Genomic DNA, 19,187 nt, shown 5'->3' on the forward strand with positions numbered 1-19,187 from the left:
TCCTACTACCACAGGATCCTCGCTGACTAGAGGCGCTGCCAACGAATAAGGTACCCTGTAAATATGTCCTGACTCTCCCTACATCATCGCAGAGCACTCATCCCTCCTGTTGCCTCACTGGTATGCACAGCATCGCATGAAAGACACTAGTAACAGCCAAATCTCACAGAGGGTGGGGGTAAAGTTGTTACAGGTATATATAGAAGCTTTTTGATACAGTGCTTACACTTGTGTTCTGATGCTCTTTACTTGTTCACCTTATTAAATGGTAATAGGAACAGCCTTACATATGTGTTAAGCAATTATTATAACTAATCTTCCTTATTGCTCGAAACATATGAAGTGTGACCCTCAAACTGTACCGTTTTGGCCAGTACAGTACTTTTTGGGGACATACAAGCAGCCTGCTTCTACCAGTTTCCCTCCTCTGCAATGGTTTCCCTGCTCCTTCTGTGCTGCTACACAGCATAAGGCCAATCCACATCTTCGCTGAAGCACATTGGCAGCAGGTGCAGGGGATGGGGGGTGTTTGCTGATGATGCTACAATTCCTGTAGCCTTCGATAAGGGTAAGAGACTGATTATTTTGTATTTGTTCCTATAAGGGTAATTGGGATCATACAAGGGATAAGGGGTGTTTGGCATCTATGAGGGGTGGTGGTTTATAGAGTGGGTGGGGGTGTAAAGGAGGGTGGGTGAATATGAGGGGTGTTATATAAGTTGGGGTTATATATGAGGGGCATGGGGTCTAGTAGATTCATGTCTGCCTATATTAATCTGAGAAATGTTGTAGAGTATATGAAGTAATAAAAATGAATGAAAAAGTCATCCACTAAAATAGTGTTAGCATTACACATTTTAAAATAATTACATTTAGTGTAGTTTTATATATGGCAATGTTAACTGAAAGTGATTTATTAATAAAATGAAAGCACCTTAAAAAAGAGTAGCTTGCTGACCCCTCAAAAATAAAGTTAGAATTAAATACTGGTTTCTAGTTTACATCTGGTTTTGGTGCCAAAATATTTGTGGCAGCAAGCAATGTACAATTACGTGTTTTAAAAGGATTTTATTTTTTTATTTTTTTTTGCAAGGGGGTGGCTAAAGCTTTAATTATAAAAATGAATGTTGTTTCCATTTCCTAATGCCAGAATGAATTTATCCTGAGGCTGAATTGTAGCTAACCAAAAGAAATTAAGTAATCTCATTTTGGAAAATTACAGAACAAAAGGCACTGAAATAATGTCACATTTAGGGAAAAAGCCAAAAGCCATATATAGAGTTTGCTATTTGGCTTTAAGGAGGTAATAAAACAGTTCTAGCATTTTTTTCAAATCACTTCCCTTTTGTGGAGAAAGTGTTCCATTTTTGGAATGTTAGATTTTTTCCTGCATTCATTCTCTGCAGACATAAAGGCAATGGCTGGCTGTAAGGCGTCTTCTAACTGCACTGCAAAGTGTGTTATGGAACAGCACTGCAAAGTAAATACAGGCAAAAATGTATGTAGTCACTGAAGATATTAATGTAGTTATATACTTAAACTGGCACTTCCAATATATCTTGCTCATGAAAGAATAACAAGTTGGTCATTTACTATGGAACACGTCATGGTGGCGGTCAAGAATTAATGATGCAATCCGATTTATGAATGACCTTTACTTTCTTCTTGTCATGCCAATCTACCTGAGATGCTTAAAGCCACCACCAGTCTAAATTCTTTCAATACTGTCTCACATTTTAATCTGGGCTGTAACTGTTTCACACTGTACGCCTTAAAGATAAAATATGTCAAACTGTTCATGCAATGTCTTTATACATAATGTATAACCCTGTTCACTTAATGTAACCATTTATTTGTAACCATGTATTTGTAACCATGTATTTGTCATCATAACTCTGTTCCCAGGACATACTTGAAAACGAGAGGTAACTCTCAATGTAATACTTCCTGGTAAAACATTTTATAAATAAATAATCAAATGTTTCCTGATAATTGGCCTTTTTGGATGCCCTGTTTGAGTCTTTTTCCCTTCTATGTAAACACCACGTGCAGTATATCTTGAAACTTACCTCTGGTGCGTTTCCTCTTCTTTCTTTTTCTTAAGCGTTTCCTGATAAGACACTTCAGGACTTTTATAATTGTACAAAAAGCAACCATTTCAGATAATCTTACAAATTCAGCACCATTGTAATTTTTATAATTAGATCTGTTCTACACCTCAAGCATATTACAGCAGTTTCAACATTTGTTGTAGAATTGATATTCACTTAAAGAGGCACTCCTGTAGACACATTATTTATTTGTTATTTTTAAATACAGTAGGTTTGAAGTAGGGGATTGAACTGTGTTGACTTCAGCTTGGAGGGCCCCCTGCTTCCCGGGATACTTGCCTGCATAGGGAGACTTTCATAAATGTCACTAGTTCTATCACAATTCTTTAATGTTCTGTGTAACAGGGACTATCCCTAGAAAAAAATGATTACCGGCGCCTAAGAAGTCCATTGAATAAATACCAATCAAAGAAAAGTCCAAACCATTCAGTGGAGAATCCCAATAATGTCCTTAAGTGAATGGGCAGTGAAGGGGTGAACGGACAGCTCATACCATGCAGCAGTGCAATATGTGGAGAAAAACAACAAAACAAATTATGGTGCAGTATGCCAATCAATGTTGACAAAGGGCATTGAGGACTAACAACACAAAACAGACATAACACACAAACAAAACAACACTAGCAAGGCTAAAAACGTAACACAAAGCTATTTAATAACAACACATAATGCTGGGTTTCCGGAGGGTACAGGGAATTGCACCAAAGTCCAGAGTGGTAAAAGTTTAACCCTACTTACAGGACAATAGCTAGGGGATAGATGTTTGTTGTTTGTGTATATTTCTGTTTGCTGTACTGTTTAAAGGGACAGACTCAATAAAGTCATATGTTAATTTCACCCTAAACGGTCTCCATTTGCATACCTCTGCACACATCTCTTACATTCTGTATGTGTAGATTTATTTACCTTCGTAGTCAATTCTTTCATATTGTGCTTGACCTCTGATAATTTAGCAGCACAAAAAGGAAAAACTATTTTCAAACTAGGGATATGAAAAAAAAATTGTGTGATGCTCGCAATTGTAGTGTAACATACAACGCAAAGTGTGCGAATAAGTAAAGTGTCCAATAAAGAAAACAAATGTGTTCCGCAAATGGTGTCTGTATGTTAATACATACAATCCTTATGAAAATAAAAAGTCTCGAAGTCCAGTCCTATTAAGAATATGCAGAGGAAACTTCTGCCAGAGTCCCAAGGGTTTTCAACCCTTATTGTTCCAATGTAGAAAAGAATGGCTCCAGGTGCATGGATCTGCAATTCACCCGAGGAGACGAGGAATAAAAGGGCGAAGAAAAAGAGAAATTATTCAATGTTGTTATGGCACAAAAATGCAATCAACAAACAGTGAGAGGTGCTCTCACTTGGTTCTCCTTAGTATATAAATTAATAAGTATGTATTACTTTACTTCTTCATATTAACCAGTTTTAGATGATACCATGAGCATAAATAAGTCATAATTGTCAGACTTATCCTTCAGTTTCCGGGGCTGTGAAAGCTGCAGTGTCTCCACTCTTTGCCTGGCCATTCTCTGTTGGCAAACTGTTTGGGCGGCACATGCTGTGGAGCTGAGTAGTATGTTCGATGGCTGTACAAGTCCAAAAAACACAGTTATTAACCATATTTGTTTCGCCACTCTTTGACTTTCTCAGTGCGGATAGAGACGGGTGTTAACCACTGAGGAAGCCAAAGAGTGGCGAGGACTCTCTTTTGTTGACCTAAATGAATAAGTCACGCATTTGTGAACACATTCCTATGGTTGGTTTTAATAATTTAACCACTTAATACATTTTTGCAAATATACACAAGTCCTTCAGATGAATTTAAAGTCTGACAATTAAGACTTATTTATGCTGCTGTATCATCTAAAGCTGCCAAGATGAAAAAGTAAAGTACTGCATACAAGGCAAATTTATTAAGCATAACCAAGTGAGTGCATCTCTCACAGGTTCTTCATTGCATTTTTGAGCTATAACAATATTAAACTATTTCTCTTTTTTTCTTCCTTTTATCTTTTTTTTTCCTACTCTCCTCTGGTGAATTGTGAATCCATGCGCCTGGAGACATTCTTTACTATATGTTTAATATAGACCTATTTTTGATGAAAATATGAACAAGTGCCAATCCATAGAGAAGTAGAATTATTAGGCACTGTAATTTTTAGGTACCATTAAACTACAGTGTTGTTTTCCACTGTGTTGTATTACTAGCTTAGTGGTTATAAATAGAGGTTTATTTATTGGCTTGAAACTGAGTTTCTGTGCACTAGAGCCCTGATCAGGACTATCACTTAATGAATATTCCATGACAGCTCTTTCACACTTTGCTTTTATGTTTGCTATTTTCACAAATAGCCTCTATGATTTTAAACTGTGAGCACCAATCCTTTTTTTTAAATTCCTTCTCTTATCCTGAGGCAAATCTAAAGGATTCATTTTTTGTAAAAAAAAAAAAAAAACAGAATGCAATAATTTGCCAAGCTTCTTAAAAATTATATTTCAATATACACAAACTTGTGATAAGTTTTTTAAAACATGCATTTTAAATGGTTTTATTATTACACTAAAACGTTCAATTTATTTCACATTCATATTTTCCAAATATATGTTTTGTGCAACGTAAAGCTTTTTAGTAGATCCATTTATAGGCAAGCAAAAAACTATTTACAATGACGTTAACATTCACTTGACAGTGTGTGCATATCAATAGTCAATAATCACATTATAAAAGCTATAAGTACCTATCTTTCCTTAAAGAGTTTAAAAGGTTAGGTTTCCTATGTTACTAGGGAGTTTACCTTATTGAAGCATTTCTCCCTGAATTCTTATAAATAACCAATGTTTGAGTTCTACCAACATAAGTAGTCATAGGAACAAAATGTTGTTTAACTTTGTGGGTTGTTTTGAGTGAAGTATTGGTCGTCTCAAGAGGGTCATTCCGGGGACATCTTGACAATCAAATCTAATCACAAGTTTCAGGATATGCCCCTATGTTTATAAGAGGTGTGCAAGCACTATGCATTGATTTGACACTGATAAGATGCACAAAAGTGGTGCATTATTGTCTGTAAATCCACTGACAGTATGGAATGCTAAATTTTATACTGGTCTATCAAAGAAAACATATTTAGAATTCAAATTTGAATGCTCATCATAGGAATAGGAAGGTCCTTGGTAAATTGTTTTGGCACTCAACTGAATGTATTACATTGTGTGTATAAGCACACAGTTCCCATTTAGCTAAATATAGCGTTGTTGCAATAAAGACAAGCACTCAACCATGCCCACATTTTCTCTACAATTTTGACAGCAATATTTCCATGAATATATGAATTAAGTAGAAATAGCTGTGCTAGTTCAGATGCGATAGTGCAGAGTAAATGAGTACTTCAATATTAGGTGACACCTTTTTTATTTGGACTAACAATTGATATTATAAGACAAGCTTTTCGAGCATTCTCCTAACTTCCTCCGGTTATGAATTGCTCGACCTGGGAAAGAGGAGAATTCTCAAAAGCTTGTCTTATAATATCAATTGGTAGTCCAAATAAAAAAAGATATCACCTAATATTGCAGTACTCTCATGAATATATGCAAACTGTGCAAGCAGACTATACAGGTTTGTAAAGTTGTGTAGCACCCTTGCTCATTTTTGCCCTGGTTATTCCTGCTCCCTGCAGGTAGTGTAAGGGTTAATCCTCACAGGTCCTAGTGTGTTCTATTTTCTGTAACTATAATGTTGCAAGTTAAAGGTTATGTATGGCACTGCCTTGTTTCTAGAAGCTGCTAGAAGGGTCACGAGATATGGTATGACCATATTGCAACTATTATCTGTTATTAATCTGCCTAGTAACTGGAGTGGATTTATAGTCCAGAGCCAGGGTATAAAAGGTTGGGATCAGCCATTTTATTTCAGACGCCAGGGAGGATCCCATAACATCAGGGAAAACCCCAACTACCATCAGGAAGATCCTCATAATATGAGGAGGACTCCAGGGAGGTCTCCAGGTTCATCTAGCTTGTAAGGAGGACATGTTATTGTTTTTAGTGTAGCCAGGTCACCTGATGGCTACTATTCCGCCCTTGGGCTGGCAGTAAACCCTGGTACAATCAGGTTGCCAGTAGTTGGTATTAGGTTTTCCCCTTCCATTTGGTACTGCACTTGAGTGATAGCAGGGGGTTGTAGCTGTTGTAGCTGGGGCAAAGGGGTATCCTGTTGTAGCTGGGGCAAAGGGGTGCCCGCCTCCTGGCTTTATTTAAGGGCCGGACCGCCCAAAAGTTATGAGGTGGTCTTTCCCCTCTGAGGAAGGCAGGTCACACAACTGGGAGTCTGAGATTGGGGCCTTCCCATGTGCTCTTCCCTTTGGGGGAGAGTGAGTCTCTGCCTCTGCTAGGGAGGTTGGTAAAAACTAGGACAGCTCAGGTGCCCGTGGCCTGTAGTGATTATCCAGGGACCATCTTCAGTGATAGCTGACCTGACAGGCTGCATCCGGCAGAACACCTCTATGTAACTGTGCTGTACAAAGTGAATAAACCGTTCCTGTTGTTATATACCTCCTGCCTGGTGCGTGACCTCACTGGGGGGAGAGGTAATAAGTTATACCGTGGGAGATCCCCGTCAGTTCCTGGAGCCTACAGCAGATGGAGGTGCTGCACTGCTAAAAAAAAATGTGGGTTATGAACCCCAAAAGCCTGATCCTGTGTCCCCACTACCATCGACGGACGATCCAGCCCTCCTGTTGCCAGCAGATATATGCACCATACACACTGTAATAGCCCCTATCTGCAATCAGGTGGGGGGAAACACTGTTACATTAGCATAGGGACACTGTCCCAGAAATAGGGCCCCTCTAGAGAAGGTGCTGAGGGGACCTATACTATTGTAGCGAGTAGTCTCCATCTGCCGGACTAGGAAGAGACCTGGGTTGACCGCTGATGAATTCTGGGTTAATGGATCTGGTTCTGCACCAGGCAGGGCAAAAAGCTTTATTAAAGAGATGAGCCACTACAAAACTTTTAGTAAGAGGGACTGTAAGTGCTAATCTTCAATAGGCTAAAACCTGTCCTGTTGCTACAAGTTCATCTGTTAATTTTTTCAAGTTAAAAGTTCCTGACGGCCTCTATTTTATTTACCACTCCTCATCAAGAGCCAGCGCGGATCCTCAGCCCTTAGAAGAATAAGGTAACCACTGAGCACCCCCCTACACATTTTTGCTGGCACAAATCCTGATTAAAGGGACAGACACAGTTGGGACTTTCTAATTTTACTGAACACCCTATCCTTCCTGCCAGGGGTGTGGGGGTTTACAGTTTAAATAAGTGTAGCCCCGGTAAGAAATGGGGGCTATATATCTTTCTCCTACTGGTGTAAGTCCTGTTAAGTGCAGGCCGCCAGTAGTAATCATGGGTTTTTCCCCCGCACAAGCCCTGCCTTGAGTGATGGAGGCAGGCCTCTGACTCTGAGTGCAGGCCTGAGCCAGAGGGAAGTCCTGCTGACATCATGAGGGGTGGGGCTGTCTCTATTTAGTGGGCTGTTCCTGTAAGTGACAGTTAGTTCAACAGAGTAGTTCTGTCCTGGGAGCAGAGGGTGCTGGAGCGGAGAGAGAGGAGATGGTATGGAGTTTGAAGGAGACAGGAGAGGAGACGCTCAGCACCTGGAGTAGAGCTGATAGCACTGTAGTGCTGTGGACCAATTCCCCTCCGCCTACTGAGGGGGTGAGGGGGAAGAGATCTACCCTCACCCAGAGAGTACATCCTGGAGGTGGGCGTTGGGGTATTGAAGCCCCAAACAGCCCATCCTGCTAGGGTACAGCCTGGAGGAGAGGAGTGGAGGAATAGACCCGTACATTTGGAAGCACTGCTGCATATGAACTGCTGCGGTGCATGAACTGTTGTGTGCGGCTGCTGTGTGCTGTATCACTGTTACAAGGACAATAAAGACATTGCTGCTTTTATATAAAGACTGTGTGAGATCTGGATCATTCGCCCTGGGACCAGGGTTTCTCTGTAAGGGTCCCACCCCATATCCCTGGGGCTTATAGAGATGGAGGCGCTGCACCACAAGGACTGCTAAGAAGATGGAGGCATATACCCCAGAAGCCTGTCCCTGTTATCCCCAATACCAACGCGGGAGACTCAGGCCCTCCTGTTCCTCACAGGTATGCACCACCAACATACACGTAATCCGCCCTCACTACACCCTAGAGGTCCAGTCTGCGACCGGGGGTGGGGGGGAACATGGGTTACATAAGTAATCTTCATACTGTGTATATAATCATATGTCATACGTGTAGTAACCATTATCATACTATTAAAACATGTCTCAGTTCATATTGTTGCTGATTTAGTTTTATATCAGGAGAGTGCTGCTCTTACCAGGGGTATTTACAAAAATGTAAGATTTTGCCGGCACTTAAAGCGTCAATCCAAGCTGTTTTTTTTCATTTTTTTTTTAATACAGAATTGAAACGGGGTCTCCGGAGCTGAACCACGTTTATTTCAGTTCCGTGGACCCCCTGTTTCCGAAGGTACTTACCTCCATACTGGGTGGCGGTATCCGCTAAAGGGGTCACATTATGGCTGCCTTTCAAAGCTCCCTGGCCATGCAGGCAAACTGGAAGCTGCGATGCCATCCGGTGCAGCTTCCTATTGACCTATGTTACACAAGAGCTTTAAAACTGCAGAGAAACTGGCACCCCTTTCAGAGGTAAGTATCTCCAGAAGAAGGGGATCCCCCAAGCTGAAATTAATGATGTTCAGCTCTGGAGACACCCTACTTCTAACCTGTATTTAAAAAGAAAAAAAAATAATTAAAAAAAACTGCTTGGATTGCTCCTTTAAGATTATAAATAACAGGAACATTAAACATTTCTTTGAATATGATGTTCAGGAACAAAAGAAGAGCAGAGAAGCCACAGGTTTTGCAATTTGAAGTATTTATTAACCCAGAACATACTTGAATTTGTCAAAATCCTCTACCCTTTTGTTCCTGAATTCTGTATATGGAAAGCGACGGGTCCACCCTTATAGAGACGAGAGCAGCGGTATAAGTTCTGCTCTATATTTTCCTTGCTGGTGTGCAACATTTATCTTTTGTTGTTTGTATATTGTAACATGAATAAAGCAAGCAGCATAAACAACAAATTCCTACCTAATATTTGACTCTTGGGAAATGGCGATATTGCAGCAGATTTACTCAACGGTGCTAAACCTTCAGACACCTTAGGGCTGATTCATCCATAGTTTAATGATATGGCACAAAATGATTTGCTAGTCGTCACAAGCTTATCTATTCAAAACAAATAGCTTGACATTTATTTCTCCTTAGTCTTTATCTAATTTGAACAATTCCCTCTCTTTAGCTCATTTGAACCATAATCAGTAAGCTTCTTAAAAAAAACTTCATCTTAAATTTACAACCCAAATAGATGTTGAACAATTCTCGCTGTTCCACTTCTACCATGGAAATGTTATATCTACAAGGGACATAATGATTGACTATAAGGTTAAGTTCTTAAAGTAATTCAAAGCAGTTTAAAAGTTGAGAAACTGGGATGGTTAAGTGTAATTTCTGTATGTACTCAATGTCAAAATGATCAAATATGTACTGTATTTGCTGAATGATTTGTTTGATTTGCAAATGCATCAAGTGTAAATGCAGCAGCCTTTTAAGGAATATAATGTGGGCAGATTTATTATTTTATTTGCTTTAATTTGTTTCTTTACCAACGAAGAGTTATCAGTAAATGTTAAAGTAACATTTCTATTTTTTGACTGTAGTGCATAATTGCAGATTCCTAGGCTGTGTGATTTGGGCTCTCTAAACCATTATATTTCAATCCCATCAAGCTGCTGCATATAGCACGCCTACTAGTTAATTTATTTGTAAATTTTTTTTTTACCAGGAAGTAATATATTGAGAGTTACCTCTTGTTTTCCAGTATGTCCTGGGACATAATGATTAGAGATGTGCAACATTTTCACCTAAGTTTGCAAAACCATTACAAATATTCACTTTTTTTCTTGTGAGTTTGGAGTTGTAAATAATAGATGACCCATTCATTTCTATACCTACCTAAGCAGTCATCAATACAACACGTGGACAGATACCTGTCAACACACCTGAAATACCTGGAATTAGAGATGTGATTTTTTTTGTATGAAGTCGCTAACCATGTGATATTTGTGAGCTATTCACCATGCATTAAGTCAATGTGAATTGCAGTTGCGTTTAATATGCTAATTTGAAAAATTCTCTTAAATCGCTGTGATAGTTTAATACTAAGACCATGAATAGAGCACACACACTACATTTCGCTCACTGTTTGGAGATATACTTCACTGAAAGCTTACTAATTTGCCAACATTTTTAGCCTTTTGAGGCTTGGTGAAATGTTTCATACGAGATTCAATTTGGGAGCTTAAAACACTTTACATTTCTCAAATGCATTTTGAACAGTCCCATATACCTGGGATATATGCTAATTGAAATCATTTGAATATATTTAGCAAATTCAAATTTGTTTATTCTACAATTTCGCAAACATTTTCTGGCCTTAAAAGTTCTATTGAATTTTTCGGAAAATGTTGAACTTTAAAAATACAAAAATAAACAATTTGCGAGTAGAACTTATCTATAGTTATGATAAACCTATAGCTAACCTCTAATATAAGTGCAATAGCTTTGGAGCAGACAGTGATAGTCATGTGGAGAATACCCTTCAGAGGACAGCTTACTATTGAGTATTAGGTTACGGCCCCAGCACGATCTGATGGACTTCAGGCAACTCAGGTGTGGCGGGGCACGGCCATGACGTCACGTGGCTGGTTCGCCCTCATTGGCTGAATCGCCGTCGTGATGTGGCCAATGCTCGGGCGCCGTGCCAAAAGTGAAAAATCTTGTCTTTTGTCAAGACCATCGCCCTTTGTGCACTCGCGTACACACATCGACTGGGGCCTGCCAAATAGAGGTCTGTACTTTGTGTGCGGCGTGAACGCAGTCGCGCACACAGCCGTGGCCACCAGGGACGAAGCCTTATACAGTACTCCTCAGCGCGATTATTTCAAGCCTGTTTGAGACTGCTACCTCGTTTTTTATTTTGTTTTAACATTTTTACATGAAATAATGTACTAAAGTTTGCACTTTCTATCTTTTTTTTTTTTAACTATAGATATGCAGTTTGATTTTTTTTTATACAGTATATATACAGTAGGCATACAATTTTTTTTTTTAAATAAGACAGATTGTATTATTATTTTGGCATTTACATGGCATACAAAAATAAAGATGGGTACTAAACTGTTCATACAGCATTGTTAATAAAGTGTATTTGTTTTCTTTTAAAAAGCAAGTTTTAAAGGGTAATAGTAATAGTACATTAGATAGAAAGGGTTAGATCCCCACAGCTCTGTTAGTGACTTGACGCGACGTTAACTTCAGTTAACATCTCGTTAAGTGCTAATAGGGATCTACAAAGCACAGTCACGATCACTCTAAGTGCTGTTTTCAGCCGCAACAAGCGTTCCGTTACTATAACTGACGTTAGTGCTAATGATGCTGTATGCAAAAGCGGTGTTCCCTCTAAGAACGCATATCCACAGACCTCGGTTATGCTTAATGCAGTGATTTAACGTTGTGGTAGCTAAATCATGGCTAAACTTGCCTTTACTCAAATCAAACCCTTTGATAACTTCATGTTATGTGTAACATTATGTTATAATAGCATTAAAGAGACATTTCACTATTTGACTAATAATACAGGCAGTGTTTCCCCATCCCAACCTCACTAATTACTGTAGCAGCTTTTTTGAAAGGCAATCGCTTACAATAATGTTTATCCTTTTATACCTTCCCCCCCAAAAAAATCCCTTTATTGTTTGTAAAAAAGGATGCATAGAGAAAAATAATAGCATAATACAGAACATGTGAATAATGTCAGTATAGTACCATCTTTGTAGATTTTCACCCAACATATTTTACTGTAATCCTTACAGTATAAAATCCATGGAAAGCATCATAAGCTCTCTTAAAAATGTATTTACATGTGCTAAAAAATACTTAGTTATGTTTTTAACAGAGCAAAAAATACAGGAAATCATTTTTTTAACTCAAAATGTTGGTTTACTTCAGTGTTAAATCACAAAAAGAAAATAACAGAAAAAGCAATAAATCCCAACATTGGGAAAAATATAGAATATGATATATTTAAAAGCAATCAGTTACTTTGTATTGTCGAGGAGTGAAAGCAAGAGCCCCATGCTGGTGGCGCAAGCCACGTCGCAATTGGAGCTCTGGTGTTGGCAAGGTTGGTCCATCTACAGTTTTGGAAGTTACGCTGGACTGTGTGACAGTCAGGTGAGATGGGTGCCTGAGAACCTCTGTGGTCTGTTGGATCCCATTTATTAATTGTGTTCCTACTGAAGGTACAGTATCGCAATAGCGCAATCATGGCGCCAATCATAAAACGTCTTGAATTACGAACTGGGGTATATCTAGAAGTCCATATGCAATCAGCACTTATCCCTGACGAAGAGAGACATCATTTGTGCTTTCGAAACGCGTTGGAAGGTTGTTTGGCACCGTTGAGCCACTGTAGCAGAGGACTAATACTTGTGACGTCATCACGCGAGCGGATCGTGTGCATTCCAGGAAGCAATCTATGCATGAGCACAGAATCTGATCCCCGGCTGCAGAGACGAAAACACCACCAGGCGAGCGGTGATATAAACGGCAAAGACCAAAAAACCAAGTGCTTATTTCCTATTCACTTTTGGTGAGTAGGTTTTCAATTTTAACCAGGCGGAGCAAAGAAAGGATTTTTGGACTAAGTTCCGAAGTGCAAGAGTGTGGATAGTGCTTAGGCACTTGTCTATTTTTCATCCATTGTTCAGCCTTTTTAATATTATTATTATATGTATGTTTATTCATTGTCATCCATGGTTATTTTAACCTTGTTATTTTTAACTTTGTAATAAATTGCTCCTTCATTGTATTTATGTTATCCCTTGGGTAATACACCATTGCAGGCTCCCTGCATGTTTTGTCTTTTTTCTCTCCTTTTCCTGAGGTCACAGCTCAACAGAAGAAATTTCAAGCATCTTCTTCTATACCTCACCTCAGCGCCAGAAAAGATAATTTCCAGCCTTCAATCCAAAGCTCAATCCGAGGTGTTGCCACCCCACCCACCGGTCATTCGACTGTCCCATTGATCTACTGCCCTGTTCACCGCCTCCACGAGGATGTTCTTACCCATTGTCACCTCCAGAGACCAAGGCCATGAAGGAATACATCCAGGAGAACCTGCAGAGAGGATTTATCCCGAAGTCCTCGTCCCCTGCAGTTGCGGGTTTTTTCTTTGTAAAGAAAAAAGATGGACCATGCATTGATTATCAGGGGCTTAATAAAAGCATAATCAAGAACCGGTATCCTTTACCCCTAATTACAGAACTCTTCGACAGACTCCAGGGTTCCACCATTTTACCAAGTTACACTTACGAGGAGCTTACAGCCTGGTAAGAATTTGACAGGGTGATGAGTGGAAAACAGCGTTTAATACCCGGGGCGGACAATACGAATATCTTGTCATGGCATTCAGACTTTGTAACGCCCCCGCGGTATTCCAGGACTTCTTCAACGAGGTCTTTAGGTATCTTCTCGACCAATACGTCATTGTCTATTTAGTTCATATACTAATCTTCTCCAAGACCGAATGCGAAATCCTGATGAAGTGCTTGCCTCAAGCATCCTGCTGCCTTTCCTTGCCTGTTGTATTCTGCCTGTTGCCTTCTCGTTGTACCCTGACCTCGGATTGTACCTTGACCTCTGCCTTCTCTGACCCTTGACCTTGGCTTGCTTTTGGACAGCCACCTTCTCTACTCCTGGACCCAGGCTATGCACAACGACCATCCGACCACTCCTATCTTAGACCATGGTGAGTATCACAGATTCCACGAGCAGAGGGAAACAACACATTGAAGGGAGGCGGTGAGAAAGATTGTGGTGCGGTGACCCACATATTCACAATTTGTGTGATACATGCCTTGATTTTATTGCTCAATTGTGAGTGCGCTTTTTATATTTTATACATAAAGAACATATTTACTTTATTGATCAGTGCTATGTTAGTTTCTTCTATCTCTCCACATCATTCATTCACCACCCCTTGTGCCATTAGATGAGAATCCTGACCAACTTATATCCTCTGAGCAATATGGGTAGCAGCCCTCCTTGCAAGTGCCCGACTTTCTTCTGTATCATGTGAGTAATACAGTGAAAAAGAGAAACGCAGAATATAAAACAACAATATAAAGCTTCTCAGTGCAGCATATAAATAACAGTATCGAGTGTACTGTGTATAGTGAATAAAATAAATAAATAATGCGCAATAGAGTGTTTAACAATAAAACCGTGAATAACCCAGTGAAAGTGACGTGCTAGTGATTTAGGTGAACAAATCACTCACATGAAAATCTGCAGGAGAATGGTCTGGTCACGTAAATATCTCTCTTAAAAGACACATGGAAAGTACATAGCATAATACAGTTTAATGCACAAAACAAATGGATTCAGATTGGGGAAAGGTACACTCACATTCTCCCAAAGAATAAATCGCAATGAGTGCTTTAAAGGGCACACTCTCGCCTCTCTGATGCTTCCGAACAGCTCTGGAACTGGAAAGGTGATGGTGTGAGTCCCTGCTATCCGCCTAGATCCTCCGATCAACATTGTGAAGTCGCGGCCATCGGCACTTCCACATCTGCGCGCGCAGCAGGTGCGGTGGCTCACGAGGGATAGTGCTTTCCTTGCTAGCTACGGCGGCAGCTACGGAGTCTCCAGAGGGACAAAAACCCTATGCGTTTCGCCTGTTACCACGTTCGGCTTCCTCAGGGGTTGTGGATCATTATGCTATGTACTCTCCCTGTGTCTTTTAAGAGAGATATTTACGTGACCAGACCATCCTCCTGCTGTATCCTGTGAGTAGGTTGGGCAAAAGAGCCAAGAATATATAGAGTGTTTTATTTCAAACATTCCATACATCTGATATATATCAAAAAGAAACTGCGTTAGTATATAAAGCAGGGATTCCCTACTCAACACATAAAGGAGGGAAGGAGACCAAACAGTATGAGAGGTGGTGCTCACAGGGAGAAGGTAACAGGTAGACTAGGACAGAAAAGAATCCCTATAATGTGGCACAAAAAGAAACACCCTAATTAAAACATATTTTTTTTAAGTAACTTTAAAATAAAACTGTTCGGGAACCACATAGACAGAACACAAACTATATTAAAAACAATTAAAAGAACCGAAGAGGTATGGGGCTGAAGTGCTAGTATTACAGTGTTATATATATCTTTTTACTTGACTTAGTGTATCACACAAATGGTGTGGGTATAACTAATAAAGTGTATCCTGAATAGACAAAGTATAGTCTAGATAAATTTCTGTATATACACCTTCAGGCTGAATAGTAGATGGAGGTAAGCACTCAACTTGTTGCATGAATGAATAGTATCACTACGGCAAGCCAAGGGGTGCTAATGAATCCTAGAGGAACCTAACCCTGCTGGGTAAGGTGCCTAGGATTGCCAATTATAAGTCCAAATTAGCATGCATAAATCCCCCCCATTAGGCTGTAAGTGTACTGTCTGCCGCTCAAAAGCTAGGGGTTGCTGCCCAGGTAAGTATAACTCTGACAGCCCCACACACGCTGATATTAGCCAAAGGAACAGATCTTAACCAACAGGATTAGTATACCCTGGAAGTCTGAGTGCTGTTGCTGCCCACGGACGCAGTCTACGAAGCACTCAGACTGGAGCACAGGCCCACACCTCTCCGATGAGCCGATGTCACGTGATGGTGATGTGAGACGTACCCTACGTACGTTTCAGCATAACTGGCTTCATCGGGGGCGGGTTCCAAGAGCTCCTGTAACGTTTTTATGCGCGAGCGTTGCCATAGTTACAAAACACTGGCGCTCTGATTGGTTATGATTCCTCTCCACTCATAGCGCTTCTAATGGTGACGCTCCCCCGAGAGGGAGGGGGGAGAGAGAGAGACGGAGGGAAGGACCTCCTATGTGTAACTAGGACAGTCTCTCTGCGCTGGATAGTAAAACTCAAGGTGAGTGAAGTGCTGACATAAGGATTCCTAATAAATTGATCAAACCGAGTTGTGTGGAATTATTTAACCCCTTCTGATGTTTATATCCCCTTAGGAACAGCATTATACATGAGCCATGTACAAAGGGGAGTAAGTTATATAGGTATGTTTAGCCCACTACAGTAGAATAAATCCCAGGAATAGGGCTCATATTTACTCCTGAGTTAAGTTGATGGGGTGTTCAGAGAAGGATGGGTTAATCAGATCATATTCAACCCTGTACTATACCTGTCTATATGCTGTGTGTAGCTTAGATAGGGAGACATACAAAGGAGTAAAAGTGGGGTCATAGAAATTGAGTATATAAAAACCCTTCATTTAACCCATAAGGGGTTAAGGTGGATAATGTAAATATCCATCTAGACTCCTTTTGCAGTAATTTTTTATCCCAAACCCCACCTCTAATGGTGGGTAGGAACCTATCAATTCCCTGAAATGTCAGTGAGTTGGTATTCCCCTGGTGATGTTCCCTGAGGTGTCTAGAGACGGGGGGGCCAAACAGTTTTTGATAGAGCCTACAGTATATGCTCCAGTATGCGGCGGCGGAATTCCCTGCCAGTTATACTTACCTGGGCAGCAACCCCTAGCTTTTGAGCTGCAGACAGTATACTTACAGCCTAATGGGGGGGATTTATGCATGCTAATTTGGACTTATAATTGGCAATCCTAGGCACCTTACCCAGCTGGGTTAGGTTCCTCTAGGATTCATTAGCACCCCTTGGTCTGCCGTAGTGATACTATTCATTCAGGCAACAAGTTGAGTGCTTACCTCCATCTACTATTCAGCCTGAAGGTGTATATACAGAAATGTATCTAGACTATACTTTGTCTATTCAGCATACACTTTATTAGTTATACCCACACCATTTGTATGATACACTATGGGGCCTATGCAGATACGTTTTTAAGTTGTAAATCTCCAAGTGCACAAAATCTCCAAATTTTGGCGAATTTAACACACCATATGCAGAGAGGTGGGAAACTGGAATAAGAAGGCTAGAGCAGAAGTGGCGAAAATTTGTCCGTTTTAATGTCGCCATGTTCAGCGGAGTGACTGTGCATTAGCTTTTTTTTTTTATTATTGTACTGTCCTCGCGCAACTCTCGCGCGACTTTGAAACCATTAGCTTTTTTTTTTTTTATTGTAATGTCCTCGCGCAACTCTCGCGCGACTTTGAAACCATTAGATTTTTTTTTTTTCTTCTACTTGGTCCACTGTCCTCACGCAACTCTCGCGCGACTTTGAAAGCATTTGGCGCCGAAATTAAAGTTGCAGGAATCAATTCCAGTCACAGCGTCTCTGTGAATGCATACAGAGATTCCTGTGGCACATAAACGTCTCGCCTCACAAGTACATTGTACAGTACTACACTGAAGGCACATCTACACTTCACTCTGCCTTTTTAGACGATTACAAACAGCATTTGTTTTTACTGAAGTTGCTGCTGCATTTCAGGATGTCTTTTGGTCAATTACCAAGTAATAGGATAAGGGGGGCACATGCAGGCACAAATGTTGCTCGTGGTGTTACTTCACACAAACATGTGCATGTATTTTCAACTTCTGTTAACGAAGGTGCAGGAGTTAGTGGTGCAATGTTTAATGTACGGAACAATGATACTGTTACGCAGAGTGCAACAATGTCTGCTGGTGTTACATGTGTTCCTAGTATGGCTGCGCCTGATGTCAATGGTGTGGCGAGTATCTCAGCAGGTGTGACTGATGGTGTGTTTACCGAGAACGTTTGTGACACTGTGAGTGTTCGTGGTGTTGGTTGTTTGTGTGTTTGTGTGCGTGGCGCTATGCGTGGTAGGGTTCGTGGTAGAGCTCGTGGTAGTGCTCGTGGTACGGTTGATGTTATTGTGCGTGGCAGTGTTAGTGTGCTTTCCGAAGAACGTGGCGGTTTACGTGGTGGGTTACGTGGCGGTGTACGTGGTGGAGAACGTCGCGGTATACGTGTCCGTGTACGTGGCAGACAGTGTAGTAGTGTGAGCACAATGCATTTTCCTCACGACAAAACTAATGCTAGTGTGTCCGAGTCAGGCAGTGAAACTATTAGTGCAACAATGAATGTGCACACACTATTGCCTACAGTGACCATGTCAGCGGTTCATGAACAAGTGTGTGCAGGTGCAGATGTCACCTCAGATAATGTTGAGGCTGACATACACATGGGCAACATTGGTTTTCAAGAGGAATACATGCCCGAAAATAACATATATGATGCTGTCAGTCCACTGGTACAACATGCTAAAAAAAGAAACGTTAAATTTAGTGACGAGGAGAATCAGGTGCTAGTTGCGTCAATTTTGGAACACTATGACCGTCTGTTTGGACATCTGGTTGGTACGTTGTACACATGTTATAAATTTGCACTTGGAATCATAATGTCAGTAAATATATTCACCTCACATACGTAACACCATGTTACTGGTTGCCAATAACAGTACAGTTACAATGCTGTGTTTGCTACTGTTGTTTCACAACAGCAATTATGTCATGCATTACAATACACACAGTCAATAGTCATCGTTGTAGTTAAATTGCACATTCTCTAATTTGGTCATAAAGTAACATAGCACTTACTGCAATTGTCCATGTAGAAAATAAAAATCACACATGTTATATTATAAAACAATATTAAAATTACAAATCTGTTTCTCTCTACTGTCATTATGTTTCTTAACAGTAAAAACCTCCCCTATGGTGAAGAGACAATTGTGGAGAAATATCCGTGATGCTGTGTCTTGTTGTGGAATTCAAGTGCGCACGCACGATAATTGCCGGAAACGGTTTGACGACATCAAAAGAAAACTCAAAATAAAATTACAACAATACTCCAAGCATGCCAGAGGCACAGGTGGAGGCCCACCTGCTACACCATTGAACCTAACACCTTTGGAGGAATAGTTAAGCGCA

Source organism: Ascaphus truei, chromosome 4, assembly GCF_040206685.1.
Source record: "Ascaphus truei isolate aAscTru1 chromosome 4, aAscTru1.hap1, whole genome shotgun sequence".
Classification (NCBI taxonomy): domain Eukaryota; kingdom Metazoa; phylum Chordata; class Amphibia; order Anura; family Ascaphidae; genus Ascaphus; species Ascaphus truei.